Source organism: Mauremys mutica, unplaced genomic scaffold (assembly GCF_020497125.1).
Source record: "Mauremys mutica isolate MM-2020 ecotype Southern unplaced genomic scaffold, ASM2049712v1 Super-Scaffold_100320, whole genome shotgun sequence".
In the NCBI taxonomy this organism is placed as follows: domain Eukaryota; kingdom Metazoa; phylum Chordata; order Testudines; family Geoemydidae; genus Mauremys; species Mauremys mutica.
Window position 1 is genome coordinate 53095 of NW_025423313.1, and position 10205 is coordinate 63299.

General features: G+C 52.2%; 2 non-coding genes across 2 annotated transcripts; both read right to left on the reverse strand.

Annotated features, from left to right (window-relative positions):
- Nucleotides 1–2483: 2483 nt before the first annotated feature.
- TRNAI-UAU lies at nucleotides 2484–2577 on the reverse strand. The gene is made up of 2 exons: nucleotides 2540–2577; nucleotides 2484–2519 (listed from the first exon to the last, which is right to left on the reverse strand). It is a non-coding gene; the product is annotated as a tRNA-Ile (tRNA).
- Nucleotides 2578–3380: 803 nt separating this feature from the next.
- Nucleotides 3381–3452, reverse strand: TRNAQ-UUG. Its single transcript has one exon. It is a non-coding gene; the product is annotated as a tRNA-Gln (tRNA).
- Between the last annotated feature and the right edge of the window lie 6753 nt (nucleotides 3453–10205).

Sequence of the window (10205 nt, forward strand, 5' to 3'; positions counted from 1 at the left end):
CATTTCTGACCTCAGTTTCACACAGAGACAAAATTCCTTTGCACAGATCCATAAACAGCAAAACCTCCCTGTGTCTCTGGTCTGAGCCAGGGCATTTGATGCCAGTGAACCTTTTTCTCCTGCAATGGCGACGGTCAGACAGAGGGGTCATGGCACCTGCATCCCTGCCAGGGAGATATTGGTTCGGCTCTTTCTTTCTGCTGCTGTTGTTAGTCCATGAAACATCAAGGGTGGAATGCAAGGCTGAGTTCACGCACCAGCCCTCAGTGCCCCAGAGAAATCCTGCCGCCTGCTATTGGAACGATGTGCTGGAGATTTGAATGGGAAAGGGACTGTCTGAATTGTCAGAGTGGGGAATGAACAACAATCTACAGCAATGTCATTCACACAAACACACTCTCATGCTGCTCCAGCCGGAAGGGAAATGGGCAGGAATTCTCGCTGTTCACCCAAGGACACACTTACACTGATGCGCAGCCGTGAGTGTGCTGGGGAAGTTGGTCTGAGCAAACAATTTGAAGTGACAATTCAGTGACAACAGAACCATCATGCAGTGAAACATATGAATGTTAAGTAGTTGTGGCCGAGTGGTTAAGGCAATGGACTAAAAATACATTGGGGTCTCCCTGCGCAGGTTCAAATCCTGCCACTATGCAAGCACTGCGGTGCCGTTGTTATTATTGCAGTCTTAGTGCCTGAGCATCCACAATGCGAACTGGAGATAAATCTAGTTTCACTCTGTCTACACTTAAAACGCTGCTGTGGCACTGCTATAGCACTTTGGAGTAGACAGTGACTGGAAGGATTTTCCCATCCCTGTAATAGCTACATGGACAGAACAATTCTTCCTTTTCTTTAGCACTGTCTAACCCAAGCTTAGGTCACCTTAACTATATGGGTTTGTGGGAGGGATCACACCGTGGGAGACATCGCTTTGCCAGTTCAGTGCCCAGCGTACACCAGCCCTTAGAGCCATCTGGGTATTTCAATGCAGGCACTGACCTGTGAGAGGAAAACATCAGCTCACAAACACACAGACTGAATTTCCCACATTTAATCTCGCTGCACTTTCCAGAAAGTCACAAAATTCAATTCATTCTTGCTAGGACAGAGAAAAAATAAGTGATACTAAGTTTTTGGCTTGATTAAATAAAATTAAGTGTTTAATTAATATAGTAAAAATCTGTACTGATTCCTCTAACTAACACCATAGCGTGAAATAGGAACAGAGACAAATCTTGTCAGTGACGACTAATTTCACAAATGATCTTCCCATTATTAATTTCCACGCTGCCCCCACTGGAGGTCTGGGCATCTCCAGTGTCATTGCTCTGCGTTCACCTTCCCCTAGAATTGTTCTCGGACATTCGCCTTCCTCTGCAACGTGGGGCTCGGGTCACTTGCTGGAGGATTCCCTGCACCTTGAGGTCTTTAAGCCACAATTTGAGGACTTCAATAACTCAGACATAGGTTAGGGGTTTGTTACAGGAGTGGGTGAGTGAGATTCTGTGGCCTGCATTGTGCAGGAGGTCAGACTAGATGATCATAATGGTCCCTTCTGACCTTAAGTCTATGAATCTATGAATCTAGTCCCAAATTTGGAAAACTGTGCAGTTCAGAATGAGAATAGTGACCCCCGTCTCTTTCCTGCACCTGCTCTACATTGCTCCACAGCAGCTTCTCTACCTGCAGTCACCCCAGCACGGCAGTGCAACCCCCAGGATTCAGCAGGGGCCCCTGGCAAGGACAGTGGGTGCAGCTAACAGCCCAGTGTGCCTGGCCCTGTGGCAGCTGTAAAAAAGCAACACTCCCCCCAGAAGTACAGAGACTGAATTCCTTAACTTTAACATCATGACCCTCTGTAGAAAGCCACACGTGTCAGTTGTATTTTCACAGGGACATGGAAAAAATCAAGTGACACCAATTTTTAAGATGAGTAAATAAAGTTGAGGAGATAGTTATTAACCTCACAAAAATATACTAAAGATCCCTCAACATAACACCTGAAGGTGAAATATGAACAGAGACAAACCTTGTCAGCAAAGGCTCATTTCCCAAACGATCCTCAAAATGTTACTAATTCCCACCCCTCCTCCACAGGAGCTCTGTGCAGTGTAACTGTTCTGCAGGCAGCTTCCCATTAAATGCTGTTGTGGGACATTCCCAGGCCTGAAAATGTACCAATGACAGAATTTGAAGAGCAAACCTGGCTCCCCGCACCAGGTGGGATTTGAGTGTTTTGTCCCTGTCACTTAGTCTTTGTCAATAGTACAGACGCCCTGGGCAGGACTCCAGGCTCTGCTTGAGGGATCCTGGCACAGGGGCTGGGGGGGGGAGAAAGGATTGTAGATTCTGACCTGGAGAGGAGGTAATAAGTGAAGGGGGCATTTTTTATTAGCCCCCTCCTGAGGGTCCCCAGGGCTGGAATTCTACATCCCACAGGCCAAAGGAGGGGGTGACACCACTTGGCTAATGAAAACCAGTGCTCCAGGTGAGGCTTGAACTCACAACCTCAGCATGGCTCCTATCAGCACTGCCCTATAAGTACTGTGCGCTAACCAATTGCACCACTGGAGCACCTGTTAATTGCTATTATCCCAGTTTCCTAGGTTGATAAAGGTGAGGAGTGACCCCAAAACATTCTCAGTGGAGGTGAGTGCAGGTAGCGACAAGTGTTGTACTCGGTGGGGTGGATTCTTCTTAAGGGTTCCAGGCCCCATTTCACCCTTTTGTTCTTTCCTGTGTAATAACAGAGCCGGTTAAGACTCAATGGAGAGTCTTGCTGCAGACCAACAGATCTGAAATCACTGATAACCAGCTCTAAGCATTAGTCCTGCTTTGGGACAGTGTCTCTCATGCAAGAAACTGCCCAGTCTGCGCTAGCAGTGAGGCTCCCTCACGAACAGCTGAAATCAGGGAGAGCTGTGTGAAGTGCAGGGCCCCAGGGGTGCCTGAACAGGGGGGAACAACACCCCAGGTGCCCAGAGGAGGAGAGGTGTGTTGGGCTCCAGCCTGGGACTCTGCCTCCCTCCTGCCTAGCCCTGACTATGAAGCCTGGCCCTGGCCCTCCTTCCTTTAAATACCATGTGGGCAAGAGGAAGAGTGTGACAGCTGCAGGGACCAAAGTTGTGGACATCAGGTGAAGCAGCAAGAAGCAACCATATGATCAATCCACAGGAATCTCTAGCCAGACTGTTAAGTTCTGGGACCCCCAACCTACAGTGGCCAGTCCACTGAACAAGCCGGACCAAAGACCTATCTCCAGTGGGCATCAGTCACCCAGCGTAAGGGGGAAAAAAACTCAGTCTAGTTCACCCTGAGAGAAGGTAGCCAAACACATTGAGCTCCAGGGCTTTGCAGCAAAGCAACGTATCGCCACGAGGTCCCACTGAGATTTGAACTCAGATTCCAGGATTCAAAATCCTGAGTGCTGCCCATTACACCATGGAACCTGCTGCTATTTCATTTTCTAGACCCCTCTGACTCTTGGCTGGTTTGCACTCTGCACTTATTGCTTCCCACCATCAGCTTCCTCTTGCGGGACTCTCTGTCCTCCTCCAGTGACTGTGGTCCTGCACTACCGGATCCGTGGGTCCTGCCCTGAGTCCTTGCATCCCCCTGCTTTGTCTCCATTCCCTACAGGCTGCAAAAATGTCAGGGGAGTCTGCTCCTCCCTTCACTCGATGCTCCCGCTCATATCGGCCAGCTGCAGCCTCATCTCCTGGAACTCGGCCAGCTGTCGCTTGATCCGGTCGTACAGTCACACGCTGACTGGCTCCCCTGCCTGGATGCTCTTGTGGAAATCCCACAGGTGACACTGCAGGACTTTGCACTGTTGGTTTCTTTAATGTTGTGGTGTTTCCCCAGCCGCCGGAACAAAGCCGCCAACTCCTCCCTCACCGACTCCCACCAATCCCCCTGGTAACCACAGAACCCTCTGATGCTTTCCTGTTCTGCCAACACCGCCAGGCCTCGCCCCCGTGCTCCTTTATCTTGCAAGCTCTGGATGTTCAGCTTCCAATGTCCTCTGCCCTGGGTCAGGGAATTGCCCACATTGAGCACATGGTGAGAGCTGCGTGATCCGAACAGTCCATTGGCTCCACCCTGCACTGGGCTGTCGACGTGCTCTCCTTCACGGAAATCCGGTCAGTGCAACTCCTGGCCTGTCCCTGCAGAAAGGTGTATCCCCTCTGCGGCTGCTGTGAGCTCAGGTCAGAGGAATAGGAGGCTACTGCCAACCCTCCACTGGTTCCACTGTGGAGAAACACGTCCTCTAAGGCAACCTCTCTACAGACCTGTGTCAGGTAGTGCTCATCATAGAAGAATTTCCTCTGACTGTTGGGAAAACAGGACCAGCAGTCCTCAGGCCGGTGCAACAATTGAAATCCCCCCCGACACCAAACACCGTGCAGTCTAGAAGAAGGGAGCCAGTTCCTTCATAGAACTTTCCTTTCATGCCTTAACTGGGGACCATACACACTAATATAGCAGTAACCAGTGCCATGGAGCACAAAGCCACCAGTAATGCCCTCCCTGGTCGGAGCTCCAGCCCCTTCTGTACTCGCACTGCGAATGTGAAGAACAAGACTCCAACCCCATCATTCTTCCCTGGCCTGGAGGACCAGAGAGATGGGCCCTTCCTCCAATCACCCTCTGCCCATCAAGCTACCCTAGAGTTGTTAATGTGCATTTCCTGAACACCCACCATGTCCAAGCCCAGCTGCTCCAAGACACTGAACATCAAGTGCCTCCTCCTGGGCCCCCAACTCCCTTCCACAGGGCCACTTTCACACATGCCCCTTCCCTGGTACTGCCCTCCCTCAGCTGCACAGAGGAGTTTTCATCCTCTATACCTGCCTGTCACTGCCCAGCACCCCCTCTAGCACTCTCTTCCTGCCATATTGCGTCCACCAATAACTCACTTAGGAGAGACAGCTCCTGTCCCTCATTGTTAAATGTCAGGCCAGCCAATTAGGGGCAGCAGCCCACAATATCTTTTCCTACTGTAGAGCCCAAGCTCAGGGACTCACCTTGGGTGCAGGGACCACTGTGCTCCCAGAAAACAAGCCACCACTGTGCAAAGAGGGATGAAAGGTCCTGCCAAAGCCTGGGATTGAACCAGGGACCTTTAGAACTTCACTCTAATGCTCTCCCAACTGAGTTACTTTGGCAGCTGCATGGTAATATTTTGGCCTGTTGCTTTTCTGCTCGAGATGTTTTTGCAGCAGTTGCACACAAAAAGGACGTCATTGTGAGCAGCCCAGGAAGACAAGACTCACTTTTGCCTGCCTTGCTCAGCTTGACTTGCTGCCTCACCCCGTTCCTGCCCTAGTGCCCAAGTTGACCTGGTGGTGGAAGGGGACTGGGGGCCAGTGGCGCGGGGAGGAAGTTGAGTTGGACCCTGAGCTAGACTAGACCCTGGTAGTGAGAGTCTGGCCACCACTTGCCGCCCCACCCTGTTGTCCTGGCTTCCCCCACTGGGCGTCATTTCGGGAGGGAAGTGGGGCTTCTGCCTCCCCTCCCTGATTTTCACACCGCAGAGGAGTGCGAACAGGAAAACGAACGGCTGCTCCACACCCCCACCGGAGGAACCCGGCGCCCTTAGCTGCTCCCCCTGCTCCCCCCCAGCTGTGCTACTGAGTGGAAGCGTCCTGTGCCCATAACACAGAGGTCGATCAATCAAAACCCTCTTCTGCCAGCACCGGGCTTCCTTCTTCTTACACTGGGCCTGCAAGCGAGGGGGCGGCTGGCACAGCCCCAAGAGTCTAACCTGTGCGGCAGGAGGCGGCTGACGCCTGCAGCCTGCTGGGGAGCTCCCAGAAGTTATTAAGGGACAGAGACTCCTCAATGCCCTTAGTAACAAGGGTTTGGGGGTCACCGAGGCCAGTAAGGGGGTCACTATGTCGGCCTTATAACCCTGGGTGTCAGGTCACTGTGCAGCTTTGATCTAAAGCTCGGATCCCAACAACCAACCAGCAGCCCACAGCCTCCCCCTGGGTCTGCCCCACCTGGTTACTCCTTACAGGGCGACCTTACCCCCCTTCCAGCCCCGGATTCGCCCCCTAAGCATTCTACTGCCACTCAGAGCCACAGCCGTGGAGGTGCTGAAGGAGGGAGGGGTGACTCTAGGGTGGGGTTCTTCTCTAAAGATGGCTGGCAGAAAGGTGGTGCTCAGCTCTGTCAGCCACCTGCCCAGTTGCCTCACTGCCAGGGGATGCAGACGTTTCTGTAAGGCCATTAAATGGGGTATTTGGCTTCTGAGTGAATGTGAGGAATGTGCAATCCTGAGAGGGAATTTCCATCCTTCTTTTTCTTGCTTTTCAGGGCCCCAGTGGCCTAATGGATAAGGCATTGGCTTCCTAAGCCACAGATTGTGGGTTCAAGTCTCAGCTGGGGTGGAAAAACTCCTTGTATATTGCAACAAAGCCTTGGTGTTATGTTCCCCAAGGAAGCTGGGAGACGTTTGAACCCAAAGTACTGGATCTTGGGAGCACTCCCCCAGAAACAGTATCTTCCACTTGACAAATCCTTTCTAGACCCATCAGTAGCAGACACTTAATACTAGTGTTTGTCTGAGAATAGAAGGAAGGGGAGTGTTTACTCCGACACCTCAGTGAGTGACACGGACAGAAAGAGCAAGGCTGTCCTGAAAGAGAATGGATCTGTCTGGAGACAAAGCAGAACCTGAGAATGAGCAACAGTGTGAAAAGAAGAACTTCAAATGTGTGTTAGGTGTTAGATAGGTTGGTCTGACAAATTTCAAGAAAATACCAATGCTCGTAGACTGATGCGGACACTGGCTGCCTCTGATCTTTTACTGAGAATTCATTGAGAAATATTTTCCTTAACTATGTTATGGAATATTAGGTGGGCTATGAAGGCACCATTCCTCCTGCTTTCGCCCTTCGAGACAACACGGCTACATGGCATGCGGCCAGTGCTCACCTTCCAGTCAACTGCTAGAGAAGACAACACAGACAGGGATGGCAGCAGGGCAGACTGGAGCTCCGCGGAGATGATGGGACCAGGTCTCATCAACGGGGAGGTGGCCACCCCAGAATGCACAAGGCTGAGCCAGTAAGTGCGGCGTGTGCTCCACGGTGCCCCTACTCCCTGCATGTGGTGGTGGAGGGCAGTTACTGAGTTCGGTTGGTCTGGCAAATTTAGGGCTTGGCTACACTTGCAGATGTAGAGCACTGGGAGTTAAACCACAGCAGGGAAACCGCTGCCGTGTGTTCACACTGACAGCTGCAAGCACACTGGAGTGGCCACATTAGCAGCTCTGGCAATGCCACAGAGAGCAGTGCACTGTGGTAGCTATCCCAGTGTGCAAGTGGCTGCAACGTGCTTTTCAAATGGGGGACGGGGGTGGAGTGTGACAGGGAGTGTGTTGTGTGTACGTGGGGAGAGCGACAGTGTGTTTGGGGGGCTGAGAGTGTGTCAGCATGCTGTCTTGTGTGTTCCGACAGCAGCAGACCCCACCCCTCTCACACACACTCACAACAGCAGCATTCCACACTAACGGTTGCTTTGTCCCGGAGCAGATAAGCAGCCGGCTGTCAGAAACGGAGCTTTGAAAGGGGATATTCGCATGCCTGCAGCCAATTTCAAAACAATGACCAGAGTGGGCTCTTGACTTCAGGGGATTATGGGACATTTCCTGATGCCAAACATAGTGCAGTGATGCAACACGTCGTCCACACTGCGAGCTTTATACTTCTCATGGAGGTGGATTACCCAGAACGCTCCACCTGCAGCGCCCAGGCGCTCCATGTGCCTTGTGAGTGTGGACACCTGAGGAGTTAGGGCACCTGGGGCTGCTTTAATGTGCTCTAACTTGCAAGTGTAGCCAAGCCCCTAGACTATGTCACTTGTGTGACTTACTTGTGCTATTGTAATAAATACAATAGACGTGCAATGGTCAGAAATTGCACCAGCAGAGAGGTATATTACAGGGAAACCATAAGGAAATTAAGAGTTTAAATTATCCTCCAATGTCCCACATCCCACTAAAATGAATCCAACCCACAGGTCACATGGGCAGAAGTATCGGTGTCAGGATGCTACATTGTTAGCACAGTAAATGAAGCTGCAAAATAAATGATGTTTAAATGACCTCACTCTATTTTTTACAATCCGGTATTAAGAGGTAATAGATACAGATGGACACCAGGCAGGGTCGTTTGGAGGATGAAGCCTTTATGCTTCCATCCCCCACCACTGTCAAGTTTTAGCTAATTAGGACAAGTCAGCAAATAAGAACAACCTCAGGACTCAGAGTAGCAGCCGTGTTAGTCTGTATCCGCAAAAAAACCAGGAGTACTTGTGGCACCTTAAAGACTAACAAATTTATTTTAGCATGAGCTTTCGTGAGCTAAAGCTCACTTCTTCGGTCTCAGTAACTGCTGCAGGTAGCAAAGTCCTACAGGGAGCAGTTTCTGGCACTACACCTGCGCAGCTCCGCTCCCTGGCTCTTCTCGGGCTCCTGCTCTCTCCTTAGCTCTGCCCCACTCTGGCCCAGGCAGTTCCAGCTCCCACGGAGGTTGGGACCCCCTGGCCTGGTGACTCCCTCATTACACTGCCTAGCCTGTCAGTGCAGCTAACTTGGAGCTTTGGCCTCTCCCCATTGCCCTCGGGACTGTCAGTCTCAGGGTCCTGATTTCCCATTGGTCCTTCCCCCTTCTATTGGAACTGGGAACTAGCCAACCAAAAACCCCACTAAGTTTTAGTAAGGGGCCAACAGTCCCTTACACAAGCCAGCCCCGTGAGAGTCACCGATGTGCAGAGAAAACAGCACAAGCTGGTCCCATGATGTAACGGGCAGCACTCAGGACTCTGAATCCCGCAATCTGAGTTCAAATCTCAGTGGGACCTTGTGTTGGTTTGTGGAAAAGCCCTGGAGCTCCCAGTGCTCAACTCCTCTGTCTCCAGCTGTGCAAGAGCCAGTCTTTCCCCTCCTGTTGGGTGACTCTCACCTCCTAGAGCCAGGCTCTGGGTGGGACGGCTGCAGTGGGTCAGGGCTCTAGAACTGGCTACTGATGCCTGAGGGTTGGGATTCTCACAGCTTCACCTGATGCCCACAAGTTTGGCACTTGCCACTGTGCTGTTCCTCTTGCCTGCCTGGCACTTGAAGAAAGCAGTGCCAGGGCCAGGCTTCATAGTTAGGAGGGGGAAGAGTCCCAGGCTGGAGCCCAGCACCTCTCCTCCTCTGGGCACCTTTAGAGCAGAAGCAGCTGGTGCTGACAGCTCCAAGGGAAGGCTTATAAGCCGCAGGGCAAGAGGAGGGGAGAACCATGCCTATGCGTGGCCAGCAGACAGCCAGAAAGACACTGGGCTAGCCTGCTCCCTGGCATGCTGAATCCCCAGTGAAGGCCAACAGCCACCCAGCATGTGGGGCGGCTGCTGATGCTCTGTGGCCAGCATCAGAAGACGGTAGGAAAGCAGGGCCAGCCCACCTGATGGGGCCTCTATCTGTTCCCACTCAAGGTGCTCACTTTGGCAGTGGGGCAGGAGATTTTACCCCAAGAGGCTTTTCCCCAGCTGGCGAGCAGCAGAGAAACATCCAGGCTCCGAAGATGCTATGTAGCAAGTACCCTCCAGCACAGGGACAGGTGCACACTTGGAAGAGGGAAACTGCTCCACACTCTAGCCCGGGCAGCCGCCCATTTTCTTTGGCAAGTCAGGAAGGGCAAAGGCAAGACTGGAAGCACCTGGGGCTCATGCCCCAGCCTTTGTAACACCCAACCCTCAACTCCTTCCCAGGGCTCTAGCTGAAGCCGGAGCACTGGCCTGAGCAGCCAAGAAGAGGTTCCAGCTGTGAAGAAAGCAGGACTTGCAGCACAAAGTGAGCACAACCACGAGGGGACTCAAATCCTGAATCATCCGATCCACAGGGAGATGCCTTATCCTTTAGGCCACATGATGAGGGGGTCTAAGCTCTTCTTTGGAAAAGGCGACACTGTGTTTCTCAGGTCATCTACTGAGGGGGCCGAGACTCTCCGGGGAGAAGAAGTCGAGTTCCCAGCGAGATGTGAGACTTAATTCTCTGGAGCCGGGTGCAGGCCTTTGGCAGGGAGGCTCAGGCATGGGGGACTGGGGTGCAGCGGATGGACCAGCTGTCTAGGTGTGGAGATTTAGTCGCACTGAGGCACAGGAGGGAGGAGGAATCCTGCTGATGGTCAGTGGCTGTGCAGAAAAAAGAGTGT